The sequence below is a fragment of the Misgurnus anguillicaudatus genome, chromosome 6, assembly GCF_027580225.2.
Source record: "Misgurnus anguillicaudatus chromosome 6, ASM2758022v2, whole genome shotgun sequence".
Taxonomy (NCBI): domain Eukaryota; kingdom Metazoa; phylum Chordata; class Actinopteri; order Cypriniformes; family Cobitidae; genus Misgurnus; species Misgurnus anguillicaudatus.
The window spans coordinates 10481810-10506741 of record NC_073342.2 but is presented as its reverse complement, the minus strand read 5'-3'; the positions used below and the strand labels follow the sequence as shown (position 1 = coordinate 10506741).

The 24932-nt window shown below is 38.0% G+C and overlaps 1 protein-coding gene across 2 annotated transcripts in view; it reads right to left on the bottom strand.

Annotated features, from left to right (window-relative positions):
- Positions 1–24932, bottom strand: part of lingo1a (leucine rich repeat and Ig domain containing 1a) — a 142698-nt gene that overhangs the window by 68207 nt on the left and 49559 nt on the right. For both annotated transcript variants that reach the window (XM_055192221.2, XM_055192220.2), the window contains one exon: positions 10806–10940. The gene's annotated coding sequence lies outside the window, so the exon portion shown is untranslated. The remainder of the gene's footprint in view (positions 1–10805; positions 10941–24932) is intronic.

Below are 24932 nucleotides of genomic sequence, written 5' to 3'. Positions count from 1 at the left end.
AGCCATTTAATGAAGAACCAGCTGTTGTTAGTGAGATTTGGTGGGCTGTTGTCTAGTGGTCCCCTTGCACTCCTGGTCTGCATTTAAGTCCACCCTTCCCTAATTAAATTCCGTTCGTCACCTTCAATGTACGTCATTGCCTAAGTTTCACGAGTGCACAATATGGGCGTAACCCTTACATTTAAATGTAATACCCCTTAGGATCACTTAGAGTAAATTATGGACATCAAAGTACTGCAAGCGCTTTGAAAACTGCTGGCAACGTGCAAGTTGCAGTAGTGACATTACAGTTGTGGTCTATAAAGTAGCCTTAAGTGCACATGTGAAGCACACTCACCTTAATCTTTATTCTTTAAAATTGGTCATATGGTTTATTAGGTGAGTTACACAAAAAGCTAGATTGGTCTAATTTGAATACGAAAAGTAAGACTGAATAGCCTCAACTATTTTTTTGTTGTTGGTCAGACTAGTTTTTAAGACACAAGATCTGTCAGAAACCGCCTACTTCCATATTATATAGTAGGTGAAGCGAGTAGTATGTCCAAATTCATAGTATTCGAAAAACAGTGGGCGAAAAGTACCCAGAAGACCGGCTACTTCTGGCAAGATCCCGAAGTGTTAATTCGATGGACACTTTACTATCCCGTGTGAGCCCCAGGAGAAGAAGGAGAGGCGTTGTTTTATTAAAAAATGTCAGAAAGCCTTAACTGGGCTCTATTCAAATGCAAATACATATATTAAACGGCTGTCCCTTGTGGTTAAATTGCGCTTGTTTAACGTCATTCCAGTTAACGACTAACTTGATGTTATGACAATGTTTTTCACGTGATGTATCAACATGGCAGATGTAGTACATCCGAGTTCATTCATATTCATACTATATAGTACCTACTATTTTAACTCTTTCCCCGGCATTGACGAAGAGAAAACGCTTCCCTGCCAATGACGAGTATTTCTGGCAATCCGTAATACTGCTATTAACCACCAGGTGGCTTTTAAAAATCGCAACTTATAAAACCCAGAAATATCACCTTGTGGCAAACAGCTGTATGTCCGTGTATGTTTTGATCATCGTTCTGAATCTGATCTCTATCAAAAGTCCACAAAATGCAATTATCTCAGCTTTTTGATCAAAATCTGGTGTTTTTATAGAAACTTACCCATATTTGAGAGGTGATAAAAAAAAGGTAGGAAAAAACGTATTTATTTATTTATTTTTAGCAGAGGATCTATTCTTTCATTTATTATGTTTGGTATGTTTATATATTTAAAGAAGAACATTTCTGAAAGGCATTAAACTTTTGTGAAAACCATGAAAAATACTGGCAAAAAAAAGCTGGCGGGGAAAGAGTCAGAGGTTGATGAGTGGGTACTTCATCTAATTCAATACGTACTGTCACAGTATGTGATTTCAGCCACAGGTGCTATGTATGAAACCACTCCCTCGTTCCCTCATTCACTATATAGGGAATGATAATTGAGTCCACAATATGGGGAAGTAGCAAATGAAAATGAGTGAACGATTTCGGAAACTGGCGTAAATACCATGCGCCGGAGAGCGGTCGCAGAGATTCGTCATAAACACCTGTGTGGCTTTATTGATTGTACTGTGAAACGGTAAAGTTTACTTTCTTACTGTTTGTCACATTTGTCATGTTTATTGTATTAGTTAATAATAAAGAGAACAAAACAACTGCGTATCATATTTATTTACTGTTGTTTATTAATTGTTTAATAAAAATTTGTATTCGATTTTAAATAAAAGATATCACAATTATTATTTTTTTGTTTATTTTCAAAAAAGTAGAAAATAACTGACAACAAGAACTAACAAAAGTGTATAAATGTACATTTTTGGTGTTTAATGTCAGTATCCTTCAGCTGATTTCACTTATGCGTTATTCTCACGTTGCATGTGAAAGGAGTGTATCGAATGTACCCTCAAAATCAGAGTGCATTGTGGGTAAAAAGTAGTGAACGAATGTAGGGAATGAATTTGTTCACTCAGGTTTCGGACACCACTACAAAATGGCCGAAACCCAATATAGTGCACTATAGTGGATAGGGAGCGGTTTTGGACACAGCTAGGAACCGGGTGTGCCTCATAAGTTTTTAAAAGTGAAGCCTCTGGCTCTTTGATTGCCCCCTGGTGGCTGGTTGCAGTACAAGTCATAACCCCGCCCTCTCCATTCAAACGAATGGGACTCTGCTCTAAATAAAAAAAGTTATTTACTAGGGATGTCCCGATCCGATCACATGATCGGAAATCGGCCCCGATCACGTGATTTCGGACTCGATCGGAATCGGACGTCACCTCCCGATCAAGACTCGGATACATATGCAGGGTTTAAAATCCATCAAGGTCTCGCTCTGCTCCGCGCCAGTGTACGCGCTGCGCTGGTTCGTGTGAACTGACAAGAAGAAAATAGGCTTGTTCGACTTCATGCGGCGCCACAAGAACCGGCAGCCGGATGACGTCAAAGGTCCGCGAGAGCGATTTAACAGCAAACTCCTCCGTATGATTTCGCGGATCACTCGCGCGGTAGTTTGACGTCACCCGGCTGTCCATTGTTGCGGGCCCGCATGAAGTCGAGCAAGCCTATTGACGTGTTTTCATTCATAAGCTTCACACTCGTGCGTGCAAGGAACCCACGACAAAACCGCGTTTTTACCGCTCATTTAAACGACGCGTTGATCGTTTTGTCATCATGTGCTCAGACGCAGCTCCGCGTCTCACTCAGAACCTCAAGAACGCGCATTCGCGCAGGATACGAGAGATAGAGAGAGAGAGAGGTAAGAATGTTGCCCACGTCGAAAAAAACTTAATAGAAGTCTAGAAACAAAGTATTAAAGTATGTATAGCCATGTCACTCATCTCATTACAATATGTTAACTAGATAACTGGATACAACTGATTGTATAGTTTAATAAAATAATGTATTTTGATTATACAGATTAATTACGACCTAACTATAGGTATTTTTTAACTAACTGCTGACCAGCTTAGGGAATCTCTATGGCTATTTTATAAGACATATTGCTGAATCAGTATGTTGTTTTTCTTGTTAATTGAGTCTTTTTGGGTAGCCTATCTTATGCCTAGAATTTGTCAAGGAGGTTAAGTCTTATAACTTCCTTCTAAGTTTGATCAATTGTGCATAATGATGACATGTGCAACAAATGCATATAGGGTGTCAGACTCATAGATTTGCATAATTTAAAGTTCAGGTTTTAAAGTTTGGGTCAACATGTGGCACAGCTTTAAAACTGAAACTTATAAAATCCTATCAGAGGTACAAAATGTAATTGAAACACACCATTTACCAATTTGCTGTCATCAGGATTAAACATGCTACCCCTCGAACCCTCCCTCCCAACAGAGCATCCCCACAAAACAAATCCCAATTTAACCCCTGTATATATACCATAAATATTCTAATTATTTTTTAACACATCTATAATTATGCGCTGGCACAGAGTTAGACTCTTTTGACTCCACACAGAAACAGCAACGCGTGCGGCATGACATAAGGAACATCCTGGTTCTGTTTTTCGCTCTTCTTTATTCTTTTTTATGTATTATAGAAGTATCGGATCGGGATTCGGTATCGGCAGATACTCAAAATCAAATGACTCGGACTCGGACTCGAGGGCAAAAAAACCTGATCGGGACATCCCTATTATTTACACTTCCAATAAAAGTTTCCAAAAGATGGTTTTGGTCCTTTCAAGTTGTTGTTTTCATGCTGATATGTGTTTAAGTGTTCATTTTTGTGGTAAGTTTCATTTTAGCTAGGAATTTGATGCTATAGAAACAGGGCGTGTCGTTATGATTGGGCGTGTCGGCTCCAAGGACGATTCCTTCTGCGCATGCCTTGGCTCCAAACCGACATTTTTACGTAACATGTCGGCGACCATGGTGGGACATTTCTGGCTTCAATTCAATACAATGGAGGGAGTTGCGTCGTCCATCTTTTTTTACAGTCTGTGCTAGGGACAGTATTAACTTAGTGGCTATGTTTTGCTTTCTTTGGTAGTCTTTATCTGTAGGATTCAAGGTTTCGAGAGCCCTGTCAGTGAAAGTCTACTAGACGTCTAACCATAGCACAAGAATAGACGATGCGTATATGTTAAGAACAAATGAAAGCAAACACCTTGAACACCTGTTGACTTTGCTTACATGATGAAATATAGTACTTCTCCAAATTATTTTTTGGGAAAAACGGCATGTAACCAAATTCAAGGTTATTTAGGGTAAAAGTGGGTTATTCATAGCCAGACTATATTGGGTCTATAGTTAGCCATCATTTCACTGTCTCGGTTTTTGCTTGCTGGGCTGAAAGTCTAAAGCCTCTGGGAATTGGGCCATAATCCAGCCTTGTTCAATTAGATCTGAAACTTAATATAAAAGCGGATTTTTAATTCTTAACATTGGACAACTTGAAAATATGTGCTATTACGTTTCTAAGCTATTGGACTGCAAACTGTGACCACGGACCTAAAGTTACATGTGATGCATTCACAACAATGTCATCAATGTAATTCTGCAAACTGTCAAAGATTTTTTCTGGCTGTTACTGTTAACTCAGTTGGGTGAATCTATTAACATTGGTAAGAGAATTGTTATGCAATTCGTCTCACCAGAGTTAAAAATATCTGGAGGTAAAATAGATCTCGTCACTCTTCACTGTGGTGTTAAAAATCTTTGGTTTTCAAATAAATACAGTTTAAAGGTAAAATGGACAAACAGTGATTCAATTGTACAAACAATATGTAAACACATTTGTAGTGAACTATAATTTTGAGTTGAATAAACACTGTCCATTTTACTGTGCATGGACCAGCAGTGTTTCCCATACATTGATTTATTTGTGGTGGCCCACCACAGAATCAACACTGGCCCCCACAAATAGAATTTTCATGATTCCCATTAACGTTTTTATTTCACTATTTAAAACAGCTTAATTCGGCTTAAAATATAATTTGATATATAATACAGATCAAATAGAGATACATATCAAAGAGTAGAATTGAAACATATTTCAGATTACAACACTAGATCAAACACAAACACGACATGATGACGTCACATATTTGCTAATTAGCGGGTAACGTCATCACCACCACAGTCTCCTCAAAATCCTGTGGGAAACACTGGACCAGAGTATCACAGAAACAGAATTGGACTTATATGCCCTGTCCCATGGTCCCTTATGGCTTTCATAGATTTTAACCATGTGATTTCAACATGTGATTTGTGATAGAAGGTCATGAACCTACTATCCCACTTCACAGAGTCTCCATAGAAACGCTCACAGGTGCTTTTATGATGGATCTGTGAAGCAGTCATATTCTACTGCAGGCCATGTGGAGGAGATTTGCGGGAGATATGTAAGACACAAACTATTAGCTCTCGACATGACGAATGTAAAATTAACCCAATATCTGCTATCTGACAGAAAGAGAAAATGAAAAGAAAATGTTAGAGAAAATGGAGAACATCCACGAGAAAACGCTTTAGCCATCTCAATCCTTCTCAAATAGAAACCGAGCCCCTATTTTTTTCCTGCTTTTTGAGAAAGAGATTTACACATGCAGAATCTGGTGTGTCATTTATCTTCAGTCATGCGAAATACCGTCCTTCAATTTTACTGCAGGCTGGTTTTCTCTCCACACAACCACAATAAATGATGGAGAGAGAGAGAGAGAGGGCGAGAGAGAGAAAGAGAGAGAGAGATACAGCTTTCAGATCCCGGTTTATGGGTTGGAAATTATACGGCATCATTTAAAAATACTACAAGATTAATTTTATGTGTTATTCTGGATGGTTCTTTAACCTCATTGCATTCATTCAAATTAAAGCAACAAAAAAGCACCTTTTCACAACCAATTACATTAAAAGAGCAAATATAGCATCTCAGATCTAAAAGTCCATCAAGTAAAACTTCGAATTGGATCTAGTCTAGCATAGCCAGAGTATAAACAATTAGCATTGAGGTTAATTCACATAGCAGCTTATTCTGGTCAAGAACATCTAACACAACATTGTATAATGCCGTTCAGGTATGAGATTGTGTTTTTTATACAAAACTGTCTTAAAAGTCTTTGAAAAAGATTTACTTGTAATTAAAATTAAATAGTTTTTTTAAGCAACAAATACAGTAGCCAAATCGCCACTTTCCCAATTTACATTTATGCATTTGGCAGATTATCCAAAGCGACTTAAAGGATAATTCTGGTATTTAACACTTTGAGTCTCATTTCTGGTTTGTTTTGGATGAACTGCAGTGATGGACACTGAAGTTTTGACAGTGGGTCGTGTCTTGAATTTTTGGCTCGTTTGGAGGCGTCTCTTGACTGCTTCGGAGTGGAGGTCAATGGTCATGCACAGGCGTGTCGTTAGAACAGCGCTTAACGTTCATTTTCGGAACTGTGCTGCTCGCTGAGTGGTTCGTGGTGTTCGTTGATTAAAAACAAGTAGTGTAGCGAAATACAGTTTCTGTCGTGTTTTATTTGGCATTTTGTAAAATTCCATTGACTTCTCTTGGAAGACTTATTACTCGCTGATACCAAATGCCAAATAAAACACGTCAGAAACTGTATTTCGCTACACTACTTGTTTTTAATCATCAACGAACACCACAAACCACTCGGTGAGTAGTACAGTTTTGAAAATGAATGTTAAGTGTTGTTTTAATGACATGTTTGTGCATGGCCATTGACTTCCATTCTGAAGCAGTCAAGAGCAGTGTTGGGGGTAACGCATTACAAGTAACTTGAGTTACGTAATAATATTACTTTTCTGAAGTAACGAGTAAAGTAACGCATTACTTTTTAAATGTACACATTAATATTTGAGTTACTTTTTCAAAAAAGTAACTCAAGTTACTTTTTTAGTTTAATTAATTTGATTAAAAAATGTTTACTGAATTAAACTAAACGTATGCACTCTCTGTGCCTGTGTGGAAACAGTTTGAGTCAGAAACTAAGATGGTGGGCCAGAGCTAAACATTTTTGTGATGAAATATGCAATTTCTGAATGCAGAACTTTTCAGTCATAAAAACACCGGCAAGGCCTGAAAGAGATCAAGCTTTAGCCAAGAAAAAGTAACGCAAAAGTAACTAAAAGTAACGTAAGCATTACTTTCCATGAAAAGTAACTAAGTAATGCAATTAGTTACTTTTTTTGGGAGTAACTTAATATTGTAATGCATTACTTTTAAAAGTAACTTTCCCCAACACTGGTCAAGAGACAAAGTCAAAAAGTCAAGACACGACCCATTGTCAAAATTTCTGTGTCCATCACTGTAGTTCATCCAAAACAAACCAGAAATGAGACTCAAAGTGTTAAATACTGGAATTATCCTTTAAATATTATTCGGACTGGATTGGTTTTACATAGGTAGGTGGGGTAAAGCAATTTTTATCAGAGCTTCTCAGTGATTTTAGTCCCTCCGAATGCTCCATGAGTGCGTTTACATGCACAGTCTTACGCCGATTACGTTTAATAAAATGATAACACGTGGGGTCATGTAAACGCGTAAAACAATTTTCTTTAATCGGGGAAAGCCCATAAATGGGCTGTAGTTTTTTGCTCATTACCCCGATTTTGCGTGGCATGTAAACCGGCTTTCTCACGGTTTTGTCCATGTGCGCATGTCTCCGCGTGTGAAAGATACACATCAGATGCGGAAGTAAGCGTAAAGTAATGCATAAAAGTCTCTGCTCTACTAAGGCAGTTGGCAGAGAACCTGCGAAAAATGATGTTAAATTTACAGGTTCTGAAGACACGAAAAGAGATAAAACAATATAGCTTAAGACAGATATGCCGTCTGCTTTATGATCGACTATTATGCACTATAGGCGATGACGTCACTACCTGCGAGAAACCTGATAAATCTCCAACTCCCATGTAAACGCAGTTGTCTGCATAGCCGGTTTATTGATTTGCATGTAAACGCATGAAAACGCATGTTTTTTTATAATAAGCAGATTTTTGATAGTTATCCGCTTATTCTGTGCATGTAAACGTACTCATTGTCAGTAATCATTTTGGACAATGTCAGTAAAGGTTACGGCGACTTTCACCTGTAAAAAGGTCCAGAAAAATTACTTCAGGTAATACTAATGCAGTCCGAATAGACCAGCTGTAAATATACACATACATTTTGTCATTTCCTGTAACTTAACGTGTTTTTTCCCAAATATTTAAGCCCTTAAAGAATCATTTACTTGCGTTCTAGGTGGTGGAACAAGTCAGTGGCAAGTCAGTTTCTGCATACAACAACACATACTTTAAAAAAAGGTAAAAACTCTTCTCAGAGGCACAGACCTGTTTCTAAAACTGACTAAATTCGAGTTTGCCGTATTGTGTGTTTGCGCATCATGTGATATCAGGAAGCAACATGTTCACGTGACGATGAGGGAGTTGACGCGCTGCGTAATTGATTTACCCCTCCCAATTCTGAATGTTTTACTGAGATTTCTAATCCCATGCGAATTGACCATCAATATCACAGACGGCTTGTGGTAAAATTACATTACTCCATCTATCGAATCCCATCCGAATAGGGCTTTACAGTGCATTATAAGGTGTACATGTTTTTATCAGCATGTTTGTTTCCTGGGTTGAAACTCATGACCTTTTGGCTGGAAACTCAATGCTTTATCACTAGCTGTGTTTCCATTACCATTCAAATTGCACAAATTGAAGTAGAGCATTGAAAATGTGCCCAATGGAAACATGGTAATTTTGCATAAACTCCCATTTATCGCAAAAAATATTTTGCCATGTCTGATTTTAGGACAATACAGAGGAGGTGTGGCCGACCTCATGGGACGGCATGAGAACAGACAAGCTCATGACATCAAAATACCACAAGAGCGATTTGGGAGTCGACTGCTCTTGCAACATGATCTCACATGCTATAGTCACAGAATTTTTGCTCATTTATCCGTGTCATTGTCACGGATCTCCGCATTTTTCCGTGGCCGTACCACGTACTTTCTTTTCCGTGTCGTTGTCATGGATTGGTTACTTAACTTTTTTTTCCTATTTTCAAACCATTGTCGCTTCGGTTTAGGGTTTGATTTGGTGTTTGCGTTAGGATGTCACTTTAAGTATTGGTTTATAAAACTTTTTCTGATTTATTTTCATATTTTTTAACCATTTTCGCCTGGCATTAGGGTTAGAGTTGGGTTTGGGTAGGGATGTCATTTTATGTAAATCTAACCCTAAACCGAAGCAAAAATGGTAATAGGACAAAAGAGTTGAGTAACCAATCCGTGACACGGAAAAAAAGTTTGTGGTACGGCCATGGAAAAACGCTGAGATCCGTGACAATGACACAGATAATGAGCAACATATTCCGTGACTATACAACGGAAATTTGTGAGATCAGGTTGGCTCTGTATGCTTTCTAGTGGATCTCGCTGTATTTTGATGTAATACGCATGTCGGTCTGTCGGTCTTCCCTTAGGCACCCGCTGTTTTTGAAATAACATATTGCGAGAGAACAAAATGACGTTTTAGTCGCATAACATCAATTAATGTAAATGCCGTCATTTCGCAAAAGTTTTTTGTCGACAATTGTAAAATAACGCTAAAGTTTTGCGAAAATCTTTGATGGAAACACAGCTACTGAGCTATAACTTGTGAACAGATTAAAGCCGCGGTCACACAAGACTTTCAGTTTTTGCTAATTTCTACATAGATTCTTGCGTATGTGGGAAGCAACTAGATATGATATCACTCGCCAAAGTGTTGTTTATGGTTGCTTTTATTGTTATTGTACAAAATATGATTGTGCAACACTGTTTTCTTCAGTTTCTTCACCTGATAAGGTCACACTTCGATCATCGATAGTCACTATCCTCACATGATACAAATTCCCTGGTCAGAGTTCACCAAACTTGAACTGTGGAACACAGCAAAACTACTTGCCACAAACTGCAAGTCTGGAAAAAAACTGTTATGGTGTTACTGATTCACAACCTGTGGATGCAAGCTAGCACTAAGGTAAAGCTAATCTTACATTATAGCGATGACGCTGGCAGTGACAATTCTCTCAGACCAATCAGTGATCTACATTGTTTTCGCATCACGTTTTGGTATCAGCTTGGGTCGCTTGGAACCCCGATCGAGGTGGTACTAAAAAAAGTATCGGGTACTACATACTGCAGCCAGTGGAAAAGCTCACAAAAGTAAGCTGACCCAAAGCAAACCGTGGGGTACTATGCAATGAAAAAGCGCCATTAGGGGTACATACTGGTATCTTAAAAGTACATATCTTTACCTAAATATTAAGACTTTTTAAAAGGTACCGTAAAACGTTGGTACCTTTTTTTCTGAGAGTGTACATTATTTCCCCCAAATAAAACATATGCACCCTCACTTCAAGAAATTTAAATTAGTTAAAGTCTATTTGCCATTTTCCTAAGATGGGCTGCTATACGTGTCATCTACAGATGAAACTAACCTAGCCTAATCTTCAGCGATTGAATTTTTATATACTGGCTGGACTTTTAGGTGCAGACATTTATCGTGACCCTCTGAGGTTCTGATGGGTCCCTGTAAACTCCTAAAGAAGATGCAGTCTACATGTCAACTCTTCTGCTGTCAACACGACACAACTCTTTTATTCTGAAATGAACTCTATTTCCTCTCTGGCAGATCGGCTTTAATATGATTTAAAGTGTGGCTGTAGGAGATGGCAGCGTAGTGAGAAAAATACCGCACCAGCACTTACATAACATCACAAAAACACAAATCATCTGCTGTGTAGGAGAGGCTGAGGTGTACTCACGGGCAGTAAATGCTTCTCTGCTCTTTTCGGAAGGAGGCGGGTTCACAGGGAGTCGTGCTGTAGACTCCTCCCCTTCTGGTTCCACATTCCCGGCTTAATATCCGCTCAGTGCACGATCCCAGATCAGAAAAACACCTACATCCAGAGAAACACAGCAGGGGAGAATATTTTAGGACATCTTAAGGTCCATTGTCTTATCAGTTTAGATTACTGTATAAATTCGGTAACACTTTACATTATGGTTGGATTTGTTAACATTAGTTAATGCATTAGTTAATATGAACAATACTTTTACAGCATTGCTTAATCTTGTGTTACTTATAGTGTAACTGTTAACATTAGTTAATGCACAATAAACTATGTTGCTCATTGTAAGTTCATGCTAGCTAATGCATTTACAATACAAACTTATTGTAAATTGTTCCTTTGCACTTGAAGAGTTCATATTAGTACCCCAAAGGTACATATTGGTACCAAATGTATAAATATCTGTACCTAAAGGGTACATAGGACCTTTTTAAAGGGTACTACCCAGGGGACAGCTTTTTTGACAGTGTATATCTATCCTTCATCTTTATAAATGATACCTCAAATCAAAAAGTGAGGTATTACATTTCTAAGCTATTGGACATGTGATATTAGATAGGGGACCTGATCATATCTAGGGACAGGAATTTCATAGAGACCTGAGGATGGGTTGAGCAACCACTCAGAACAGGCAAGCAACTGTAGCAACACACCTTTGGCAACCATCTGTAATAGCTTGTCTGTGACATATGCGTAGTCAAGCATTACTCACATTTTCTTTAGACAATGTAAAAATCAAGTTTATTTCTTTGCTGCTACACTGTCGTTTAATTGGTTCTGCTGTGAACCTTTCACCGCATCTGATTGGCTCCATTAAAGCATCTCTTTGTCCCCTTTCGGCCATGCAGTCGGAGTTTCTTTGTCTCTGATTGGTTGCGAGGTGCGAATGTAGGAAGTAATTCAGAAGTCACACACATGCTGAGAGACCATCTTGCCCGCCCTTCATTTTCAGAGTGATTCTCCCGCTGTGGCCTTTTCGCCACCTAAATCCCACCTGCACACATAATCAAAAACTTTTCCTGCAGCACTCGATCCTGGGATTTGGGGCATTTTTAATATCCCTAAATGTGCAGAATTTATATAATGTGGCTGTTGTTCACTGACAGTCTTGAGAGGTAATGGAATATTTTACTGATGTCTTTGCAATCTATCAATGTTGCGAGTTTAAAATTTTGTCATTTTCTATTTCTGTGGTGTCACTCAATAAGGTCATTTCCCAGACTGATCTCATGGGAAGTCGTGTTATAGTCAAAAAATATTTGATTAATTTATTCGTGTCCATGGCAAGAAATTCAGCATTTTTTCGCGCCTTGAGCACGAATGTCTTTTTCGTGTCACTCGCACAAATTTCTATAAGTAGTTTTTCGAGTTGTAGCACAACTTTCTTTTTCGTGTCATTTTATGTATTGTTTTCTCAATGTTTTTTCCTATTTTCTTCCCAGTGTCGCTTTGGGTTGGGGTTAGCAGCACTTTCTTTTAAATTTTTAGACATCCTAACCCAAACATCAACCCTAACCCCAACTCCAGGCGAGAATAGTTTTAAAAGCAGATGAAAAACATGTAAAACCCAATACATAAAAATACATCCTCACCCAAACCCCAAATCTAACCCCAACCCCAAGTGACAATGATTTAAAAATGTGAAAACAATATTGTACACAAAATGACATGGAAAAGATAGTTGTGCCATGGACATGAAAAGCTATTTATAGAAATTTGTGAAAGTGACACGAAAAAGACATCCGTGCTCTAGACACGAATAAAAGCTGAATTTCGTCCCATGGACACGAATAAATTAATCAAATTTTTCGTGACTATAACATGACTTTCTGTGAGATCATGTTGCAATTTCCTGTCTCAGCTATTTTGTTAGGCTTGGCATATAATTTTTTTCAATCAGGTTTATTATTGTTGGGGTTGGGGTAAAGTTATTACATGCATTCTCACTTATTAAGAGTGTTTAAGAGTTGGATTCCTCATGCTTAACATAGACAAAGGGTCAAAAAAGCAGTTGGACGTATGATAAAGTATTTCTGTGCTGAATGCACTTCTCCAGGGGTCGTACAAGTTTCTGAAAGTTTTTTTTCCGCATGATTTATACGCAGTGATGGGAGTAACGCGTTACAAAGTAATTCCACTACTTTTATCAGTAACGAGTATGATGTAACGAAGTATTTTTTTAAATCATGTAACGCAATTACAATTACTGAAATTTAAATGAGTTCCTTACTCGCGTTACTCTATTTTGTAAAAAAAAAACACTTACAGACAAGACATTTCTGATTTAACGTCGCATGACCGTGGTTGGCGGCGCAATGAATCATTACACTTCATCATGGCTGACAGTGCATAGAATGAACATGAAAAATCTAAACGGGCCAACATACCTTTGTTTAAAAATTGTGCGCAAGTCATAATCTATCCGGTCTCATGTTTGTAAATTATCTTTGCCAAGCAATCCCAGTATGACATTAACTTGCATTTGTAGTCCACAAAAGCAATAAATCTGAGAAATGTTAATATATATCTTAGATGTTAACATCGGCCTTTATGGAAGAGAAAGATCCGCGATTGTTGTTTCCAGAAAAATATTCACACTGCGCTGTACAACTGTTAACTCATTCACCACCATTGACGAGTTATCTCGTCATTTATGAGTTCATATTTAACTAATAAATATGCCTTTCTGGACGAATTTCAAAGTGAAAGTGTAATACCGCTTTTATCCACCAGATGGCGCCAAACCGAATTTATTAAAAACGGAAGTTAAAAAGATTTAATGATTTATTTTAACTGCCTTTATGTTTGATAGTCATTCTGAGTCTGATCTCTAACATAAATTCTTTTACAAAAACGAAATTTTTTAAGCTTTTTGCTCAAAATGTTGTATTTTTGAAGAGAAATATCCATATTTCAGTGGTTAAATTAAGTAGAAAAAGTAAATATATAATGAAACGTTTTTTTCCCCATTTTGTTTGTTTGAAAGCAGAGGGTGTGTTCTTTAATTTGATATAATTTGTATGTTTATATATTTATAGAAAATAATTTTTCTTGCAAGGAATTTTGTGAAAATTTTGTTAAAATCACAAAAATGCAGGTGGGCAACTTTTCCCAAAAAGGCTGGCGGTGAATGAGTTAAAACGTGTTAAAAACTCCATAGTATGAGAGTGCGCATTTAGTTTCAGTTTCAGTTTCACTCGCTCCGTATCCGACAAAACTATCCACTCGCTCTGTGTCCGTCGGACAAAACAATCCACGTACTCCGTTTTCTGATTAAATATCTTCCTTTAATCCTGTGTATCATTTAAATCCAACAGAAAACATATACAAACAATATATGACCAAAGAGCGCACTACCGCAGCAAGCTTCACAAGCTGTGTCCCAATTCCATGGCCGCGCCAAGGTGAGCACTCTGTCTTTCAAGGTGGAAGCCTCAGAAGTTCGCGAAGAAAACTGAAATGAGACGGTCTAATCTTCGGAGGACGCATAATTTGCGTCAGCTGCTGCACGCGCACACCGCGCCTGTCAGCAGGACACATCAGAGACGTTTCTGACTTATTAAAATAAATATGGAATCAGAAAAATTATAATTTATTTTAGAAAATATGACATGTTGACACAATTGTCTCCAAATTCTTAAAGAGACAATACACAGTTTTAACACACATATTTTCAATGTAAACATACAGAATATTGATATACATGATATACATAAATAAACTAAGCTTACATATTAAGATAATTTCTAACAAAAATATTCAACGGCTGAATCTAAAGCAAAATAGGCTCCTACAGTATGTGAAATATTAGGTGTAAAATAACGTGTAAAATAATCCATCCATATAATTTATTGTTTGACTGTTCAGTACTGTTCATTTTTACATTTAAAAAGCAGACATAAAAGTAACTTAAAAGTTACTTTCCCTAGTAACTAATTACTTTTGACATACAGTAACTGGTAGAGTAACTCAATTACTTTTAAAAGAAGTAACTAGTAACTGTAACTAATTACTAATTTTCAGTAACTTGCCCAACACTGTTTATACGTAACAATCTTGCTTTATTTCTTTTATAGGCAATTTCAGTGCAGGAAGTACAGTGGAAGTCCTTATATGGGCACTTCACCCGAATAGCCATGCACACAACAACCAAGAGCTGACACAAATTCAAAACACTTGGTTACTCTTTGGTTATTTTTTTGGTCTAATCAGATTCAATGGATTATGCTAAGCAATGCTAAAGGTGATACCACCAATGAGCATATTTTCAAAAAAAGACTGTCCCTTTAAATCAAATTTAAGCTTGTTCATCTTCCCAAAGAACCCAGCGTTATTAAAAACAATGGATATAGTTTGTTTACCAGGGGTTGCAGCGGAGTTGTGCAACTATAATAATAATAATACATTTTATTTATAACGCGCCTTTCTATGTTTGTTTAACTCTGGATTTCGTTGAAATGGGGCGGTCCAAACCGAGTCATGAGTCGCAGGTGTTAAATAAAACTGCATCAAATGTCTGTGTTTTGTTGGCAATCGTCAAGTGCATCTAATGTAAACATCATGAACGGGTATAATCATAAGTTGACCAGAGATATTGGGATAATGTTTTTTTTTGTGTTGCTTGCTTGTGACTCGCTCGCCCGCTGTATGCCTCCAGGGGCTGGGTTTTTTTCCGGGAAAGTAGCAGTACAGCTGATCTGTCTTTTATCAATCTAAAACCTTTAAAAATCATGTTAATGTTTATTAAAAAGTAAATAAAATATAGGTTTAAATGTTTTTTTGAGAAACTTAGTCAAATTAAATGGATAGTGTTAGTTGAAAACGTAAACAATAAAGTAAATAAAAATATAAAAATAACTAAAAAAGTTTAAGTTGGGGCACTAAGATTATTCAATAAAAACTTATAGTTAAAAAAAACTATAACTATAACTGTAAAATAGTTGTGCTTATTGCAAAATGTCTAATGCTTAATCTAAAATTAACATGAAAACTATTCCAAATATTTAAAATTCGAATAAAAGTATTATTAATATTAATATTATAATAATATTTTTATTATTAAGTATCATTATATATTTTTAATAATATTTATACAAAACAAAAAATAACTATTTGTCCATGTACCTTTTTATTTCAATGTTTTAATTCGCATTTATTTTGTATAGTAATAGTAGTATATAGTTTCAGAGCTGCTTTATTAGAAATGCATTTCAAATATCAAAACATCAAAGTTTTATGTAAAAGTCAAAAATGATAAGGAGGAACTGTATATCTTAAGTCCTACATCTTTCAACTGTTGTTACACTGTTTAATTGCCTTTTCACTTTCACTTCAGTTCATTTTTAACTGCCCTGTGGCGCAACAAATTAACGTTTAAAAGTACAAATATTTCATGTAGTCTCTTGATGTGAGTTCATTAAAACTGCATGCAAAAGTTTTAAATGGAGTACAGCACGTCACACTGCGGGACATGTCGACTTATTAAATGTATTTCGCACGAAATACAAACTCGAAATATCTGTAATTTCACAAATCAGCAGTATGTCCTCATCTAATTCAAAAATGTTCATTAAGGAAAACGTTATTAGAAAATCTCTATCAAATTGTTTCTTATATTAAAAAATGCACAAAAACACTCAACAAAAGTTAAGAATTTAATTAAATTAGTCAATTCTGTTTTTAAACAGGAAGCTATGGCAGTATCCCAGATTCAATACAACCAAGCCATCTCTGGATTGTAGCCAAAAGCAATCTAGGAAAAGAGTGGCATGTCTTTTGAGAAATTACACAGCAAATATGTTAAAAATAAGAGGAAACATCAAGGGAAGGTGAGAATTAGTTTTGCCATTAAAACTTTGATAGTGTCTCTGCTATGATTGGTTAACTTGCATGTATAGTAACTATCTGTTTTTAGGGTGGGCCAAGCTGCTGACACTAAAAAAGTATTGATGTCCTGACATCTTTTAAATGACCTATTTTGAAGCGGAATTTTCATAAATGGCACAAATGTAGGGGAAAGGACATGCTTTCTTTAAAAATTGAAGGTATTGCAAGATATTTTGTTCTTTATTTTCTTGAGACGGTTATGAACTGTGACCCAAAACAAGATCAAAGTCGCAATTACTGACTCATAAATTTACTTGTTTGCTTAGTTGAAAAAGTCGAGTGGCGTGCTAAGAGCCAGCCCATGATCTTTGGATATTGGAAAAGCAATCAAACGGAAGACTAATTAATGAGCTTTTGAATTATTGCTTGACTTGACAAGAATCCTCATGGGAAGGGGGTTTAATCTAATGCTTTATAGAGAAGGAAGATCTCATAGCAGTACACAACAATCACTGCTTTCTGATCAGCCCCAATGAGACGATTAAACGCACAAGGATATTAAATGATGTTTTTGAAGCTGGAAAATAAAACGTTTGAGTATTTTTGGTTATAATGCACGTGTGTTCATCACCCTTTTGGTATAATAAAATATGTGACCATGGACCACAAATCCAGTCATAAGTCGCACAGGTATATGTAGCAAAAGCAGTGGTGGCTGGTGTCTGCTCTTACGAGGGGCGCAAATTCAAAATATGTGTTCGGAGTGTCATGTGTGTTGCTCGTGTTTTCAAAATATGTGTTTGTTGTGTCATGTGAACCATGTGCATCACGTGTTTTGTCAAAATAAGTGCTTGCTGCACACACGTCAGAACCGTTTATAATAAAAGAGACGCTCACGTTCACAAAATACACGCAAAAAGACACTCCCTTAACACTGAACTCTGATTACGCATGAGATTATGCGAGTATCTGGCAAACGCGAGCGTCTCTTTTATCATAAACCCTTTAGCAGGCACTTATTTTGACAAGACACATGATGCACATAGGTTCACTCAACGCACCGAACACATATTTTAAAATTACAAACCACACACATGATGGGCTACATACATGCTGTGACGAACATTGCATCGTGTGTCCTTCGAAAAAATAAGTCACCGGCTGCCACTGAGCAATAGACACATTGTATGGTCAAAATTATCATAAATTTCCATAAATATAACAAAAATGCATTTATCATTAGTAATATGTGTTGCTAAGGACTTCATTTGAACAACTGTAAAGGTGATTTCCTGAAAATTGTCATTTTTGCACCCTCATGGTGCATTCACACCAGACACAGAAGAGGCGGTTTACATGTTAAGTCAATGCAAAGACGCGAATAGGCATCCGGTGACGCGGTAAGTGCGAATAGGCATCCTGCGGCTTGTTAAGCGCGAATGGTGCATATCACTTGAAATGAGCGTTGCCGCGTGATCTGCGTGAGTTGAAAAATCTGAACTTTGGCGGAATTTTGCGCCACGTTAACCAATCAGGAGCTTTCTCTAGCAGTGACGTGATTACAGGAAGCGAGCGGAGGCAGATAAACAAAACAACAATGGAGGACAATCATTATCGCTGCACAAGACATCTTTGTACTTTTACAGGAATTAAAAAGATCTTTGTTTGTAAGAAAGTGAGTGAGGAGGTCGAACAATCTGGTAAGTTTACTTAATTTGAGCTGTATAAGCCCCTCCCCCCATGTTGCAAATTACGCGTGAATGTCTCGAATGACTCAAATTTCATGTGCAAATGAAGCAAGTAAACTCAAAATGTTCAAGCGTCCAACTAAGGGCGAATAGCACGTTTTTTCTGCCTCTTCCGCGTCTGGTGTGAATGCACAGTCAGATTGCAAATTTTCAAATGGTCATAACTCGGCCAAAAATATCCTATCAAACCATCCATCAATGGAAAGCTTATTATTCCATTTTCAACTAAAATAAATTTTAAGAAATTTACCCTTATGACTGGTTTTGTGGTACAGGGTCACATTATGAATTGGTTTAATCATAATTACCCATTTTAGATGTGTTTGGATTGTTCAATACAGTCTCATGGCAATTCTCAAGTATTATACGTGACATACAATTTCATTCATACATTTTAGTACGATTTCGGCCCATTGATGATGGGTTTAGGGGTGGGGCTTCATTATTGCTTTTCCAATAATTGCACAATTAATTTTGTACAAATTCATACGAATTAGCCCCCTTGTGAAATAGTTACGAAATCCTGTGAGGTCTGGCTGGTTTGTTTAAATTCACTGAAAATGTTGGCCGAATTAATAACGCACGCCAAATCTAGCTTGGATCCCACACAAGAGCAGCTCTTTCATTCCTAATGTAAAAACAAAACACCCCATTGATCAATTTGACTGGATCTCTTTTAATGACTAAATAGCCGTACAAGCATTTGATCGCCCAGCTGTGGTCTGTCTCACACGGAGTGAGTGAGCGATTACTGCACGCCGAGTGTCAATCAAAAGCCCCTGAACTCCGGTGACAAAATTGAGAGGTACGGAGCAATATTTCGCCTCTCTCAGCAAATGAGATCCTTTTAAAATACAGCATAGAATTTAATTCCCCATCATTTCAGTTAATGGCTGTCGGCATTTTTCAGTAGGGCACATATGAGAATTACCCCATTCTTCTTTCGCAGTTTCGGCCATCTATCAGTCCAGGCGTAATTATTCCCTTGGCTCCGGGAAGCTGACAGGCCTATTGCCGCCTCACGCTCTGCGTACAATAGAGTTTAATCCTGCCAGCGAGATGTGTGGCGAGGCGGAGCTCAGTGCCAAGCGCAAGTTGAATGGGGTGGGATTGTGGGTGGAGATTTGAACCATGAGGTGTGAAAAGATCTGGCCGGAACCAAGCAAGGGTAAGATGACTAAGCTGCCAGGAGTATGTGGGCACAAACTAAATGATCTTTCACACCAAACCTGACGCAAAAACGCATCTGCAGTGACTCAGAGACTTAAGCATATTAATACGTTACATACATATACTGTTAATCAGCCACATATATTTATTTCAGAGGACTTTTGGGTATGCCTTTATGTTTAAATAGTAAGCACCCATGTTATATTTCACTGTCCAGAATAATAAATAAGCACTTTAAATAATGAATGTTAATTTTAAGTTAAAGATTACAGATAAAATGCTATACGTTGTGCACATGTGAATATATAAATTGCAATTTTAAATAATAAGTATAATAATATGTATAAAATATTGGTATATGGTTCTTTATTACCTCTAGAAAGACAGACAGGGGGACTTGATTGACTATCAGTCTATATGGGCGGGGCTAAAAGACAGACGGATGAAATTATTTGACTATCAGGCTGTGTGGGTGGTGCTAAGAGACAGACTGCGTGACATGCTTCGACTATCAGGTTGTGTGGGTGTGGCTAAGAAACAAACAAGGGTGATGTGATTCAACTATTAGGCTGTGTGGGCGGGGCTAAGAAACAGACAGGGGTCACATGATTTGAATATCAGGCTGTGTGGGTGGAACTAAGTAACAGACAAAGGTGACATGATTCGAATATCAGGCTGTGTAGGCGGAGCTAAGAGACAGACAGGAGTGACTTGATTCGACTATCCGGCTGGGAAAGCAGGGCTAAGAGACAGACAGGGATGATATGATTTGAATATCAGGCTGTGTGGGTGGGGCTAAGAGACAAACAACATGATTCGACTATCAGGCTGTATGGGCGGGGCTAAAAGACAGAAAGGGGTGACATGATTCGAATATCAGCCTGTGTGGGCGGGGCAAAAGACAGACGGGGTGACATGATTCGAATATCATGCTGTGTGGGTGGGGCAAAAAGACAAACAACATGATTCGACTATCAGGCTGTATGGGCAGGGCTAAAAGACAGACAGGGGTGACATGTTTTAAATATCAGGCTGTGTGGGCAGAGCTAAGAGACAGATGGGAATGACTTGATTCGACTATCAGGCTGTATGGGGCGGGGCTAAGAGACAGACAGGAGTAACTTGATTCGACTATCAGGCTGTATGGGGCGGGGCTAAGAGACAGATGGGGAGACTTGATTTGAGTATCAGGCTGTGTGGGCGGGACTAAGGATCAGACAGGAGTGACTTGATTTGACTATCAGGATGTGTGGGCGGGATTAAGAGACAGACAGGAGTGACTTGATTCGACTATCAGGCTGTATGGGCGGGCTTAAGAGACAGGCAGGAGTGACATAATTCGACTATCAGGCTGTATGGGCGGGGCTAAGAGACAGACAGTAGTGACTTGATTCGACTATCAGGCTCTGTGGGTGGGGCTAAGAAACAGACATGAGTAACTTGATTTGACTATCAGGCTGTGTTGTTGGGGCTAAGAGACAGTAACTTAATTCAACTATCATGCTGTGTGAGCGGGGCTAAGAGACAGACAGGGGTGACATGATTTAATATCAGGCTGTGTGGGCGGGGTTAAGAGATAGACAGGGGTGACATGATTCAAATATCAGGCTGTGTGGGTGGGGCTATGGGACAGACAAGGGTGACATGTTTTGAATATCAGGCTGTGTGGGCGGAGCTAAGAGACAGACGGGAGTGACTTGATTCGACTATCAGGCTGTATGGGGCGGGGCTAAGAGACAGACAGGAGTAACTTGATTTGACTATCAGGCTGTATGGGGCGGGGCTAAGAGACAGACAGGGGTAACTTGATTCGACTATCAGGCTGTATGGGCGGGGCTAAGAAACAGACTGGAGTGACTTGATTTGAGTATCAGGCTGTGTGGGCGGGACTAAGAGACAGACAGGAGTGACTTGATTTGATTATCAGGTTGTGTGGGCGGGACTAAGAGACAGACAGGAGTGACTTGATTTGACTATCAGGCTGTATGGGCGGGCTTAAGAGACAGGCAGGAGTGACATAATTTGACTATCAGGCTGTATGGGCGGGGCTAAGAGACAGACAGTAGTGACTTGATTTGACTATCAGGCTCTGTGGGTGGGGCTAAGAAACAGACATGAGTAACTTGATTTGACTATCAGGCTGTGTTGTTGGGGCTAAGAGACAGTAACTTAATTCAACTATCATGCTATGTGAGCGGGGCTAAGAGACAGACAGGCGTGACATGATTTAATATCAGGCTGTGTGGGCGGGGTTAAGAGATAGACAGGGGTGACATGATTCAAATATCAGGCTGTGTGGGTGGGGCTATGGGACAGAGAAGGATGACATGATTCGCATATCAGACTGTGTGGGTGGGGCTAAGAAACAGACTGGAGTGACATAAACTGACTATCAAGCTGTGAGGGCAAGGTTTAGAGACAAACAACATGATCGACTATCAGGCTGTATGGGTGGGGCTAAAAAACACCCAGAGGTGATATGATTTAACCAGCAGGCTTTGTGGGTGTGGCTAAGAGACGTATAGGGGTGATATGATTTGAGTATCAAGCTGTGTGGGAGGGACTAAGACACAGAGAGGCGTGGCTTGATTTGAGTATCAGGTTGTGTGGGCGGGGCTAAGACACAGACAGGAGTGACTTGATTTAAGTATCAGGCTGTGTGGGCGGGGCTAAGACACAGACAGGAGTGACTTGATTTAAGTATCAGGCTGTGAGGGCAGGGACAAAATACAAACAGGAGTGATATGATTCGACAATCAGGCTGCATGGGCGGGGCTAAGAGACAGACAGGGGTGAAATTATTCAATATCGGGACTAAATGACAGACAAAGGTGACTTGATTCGACAATCAAGGTGTGAGGGTGGGGCAAAAAGAAAGAGGTAAAATTATTGCATTGTTGATGATCTAAATGGCATGTAACATTCAGCCCAACACAACGAGTTGGCCATATCAACATCTTTTGCTGGTGGTGCATCAAAATTCTTATATTCATACTCTGATTTTGAGTTTCAAGGAGGAGTTATGAATGATTTTTTTATAAACCATCATACAATATGTATGTACATGTAATACAGCACCAGGAAAACTTTCTATAGTAAAGCATATCCAGGTCCAACAGACGGACATCCCCCTGAGTCTTATAAAGTGAAGTATTTCTATTCAAACTAGTCTCTCAAACTTCTGCCCAAGTGTGGCCGTATTCAGCTTTAGATGAAAACGACACACTCGACATTTATCTAAAAAATTCAGAAATCTCCTCGACAGGAGCCCTGCCGGGCAGTTTCTTTCATATATGTTTGAAGTTTCACAGTTTACATTCACAGCATATATATAGTGTGAATCAGCTTTCTAAAGATTCTGTCAGTGATTTTCACATTTCTGTACTACTTAACTTATACTTAAAGTTTTTTCAACCATCTCTGTCCTGCTATAAACAACTGATAATCTGATCTGAACTGGTGTTACTGTTTTCCTAGGTGGTCTTTAACTCCTTTCAACCTAGCAGCTCAAGATGGTAAACCACCATCTTTTTTTTTTTTTTTTATAAAAATGTCTTTAGATTTCTTTCTAGTGTTCAGAACAGAAAATAGACCTGACATCACCATTAACATTGTTCTGTTTGTTGCAGTAATCACACCTGAGGTTTATTTCTGTATAGAAGTCATATCAGCTAATGAAATGTACCGAGAGTTTGAATGTGATCATATTATCTAACACAGAAGATGGAACATCAAGTTCTGCTCTAAAGGTGCCGCACACAATAAACACAATGCTTTTCTGCTCTGTAGAGGTAATGAACTCTAATACGATGGAGATATGAATCAAAACGGTGCCACAACCTCACCCAAAACAACTCCTTACAGACAGACAAAAAATCATTTTTACCTTCACTGACCATTAGGATTCGAGTAATGATTTTATTTCTTTAATTTCAGATATATTAACGTGTAAGAAACGCAATGTGCCATGCCGGAAAGTGATGACATCTGGTGGAAATGATTTTATTGGCTGCATGCAGATGTTTTAGCTGAGTGGGATTGTAATAAATCACCGTCTGTTCAATAGAAACATCTGCACTATAGTACTTAGTAAAAGTTGCCTAATGAATATGCATTTTAGCATTAAATAATTTGGTTTTAGATGCTTCAAACTATTAACAGGAGGAATTACTATGTATTTTTTAAACAAACCCATACAGCAAAAAATATATTTTCAAATTTAATTTTAAATAATATACCAAAAAAATGATATGTACTAAAAATATATATTTATTTATTGTATAAATATATATTTTTTGGTATATTTTGACATATATTTTAATAGTAAATATTTTTCAAAGCATTTATTCATGTCACATTGGAAGAAAAACTTTGTACACTGTAAAAAAATAAAGGCTGGATTTACTTAAAGGTGCAGTGTGTAATTTTTAAAAGGATCCCTTGACAGAAATGCAAAGTAATTTACAAAACTATATTATCAGGGGTGTATAAAGACCTTTTATAATGAACCGTTATGTTTTTATTACCTTAGAATGAGACGTTTTTATCTACATACACGAGGGTCCCTTACATGGAAGTCGCCATTTTGTGCCGCCATGTTTTTACAGAAGCCCTTAACGGACAAACTTTTTTTACTAAGTTATCTCAGTCAATAACATTTTTTTGGTGCTGGCTACTGTAGCTTCTCTATGCATTTCAAAAGCGAGGGAAGAGCAGTGGACTGAGCCATTGGTTGCAACCTTACCACTAGATCTCGCTAAAATGTACACACTAGGGTGACCAGATGAGATTGGCTGAAATTCGGGACGGGGGTCTGACGTTAATATTAAAAGATAATGAATTTCAAACAGAACCAATCATATTATTATAAGTACCTATGCATAAATAAATTGATATAGTATGTTTAGAACTATTTTATACTTCATAGTTTTCTTTATTTTACTTAATAATAAAAGATAATGAATTTTAAGCTGAAGTTACTTAACCAATCATATTTTTATTAATATAAGTACATACATAAGGTTAAGTATTTTTTTTAACACAGTGAGTGCCTCGCCACTCCTTCACGTGACTGACTGTCACTGCCAGCACTTTCAGCTGTCCTCGCGGCTGCTGCAACTTTCGCTCTCTTAATCTACTCTATAAAACAAAAAGGTCCTATTGTCTTGGAGCTGGACACACCAAAACTTTTAAACGCGGCTGAAAAAACCTTGAGGACGCCGAATGCCAGCTGTTTTTCAGCCGGGCGCTTTGGTAGCTGTGATATTTCAGCTGTGAGCCGGTTGGTTGGTGTGGT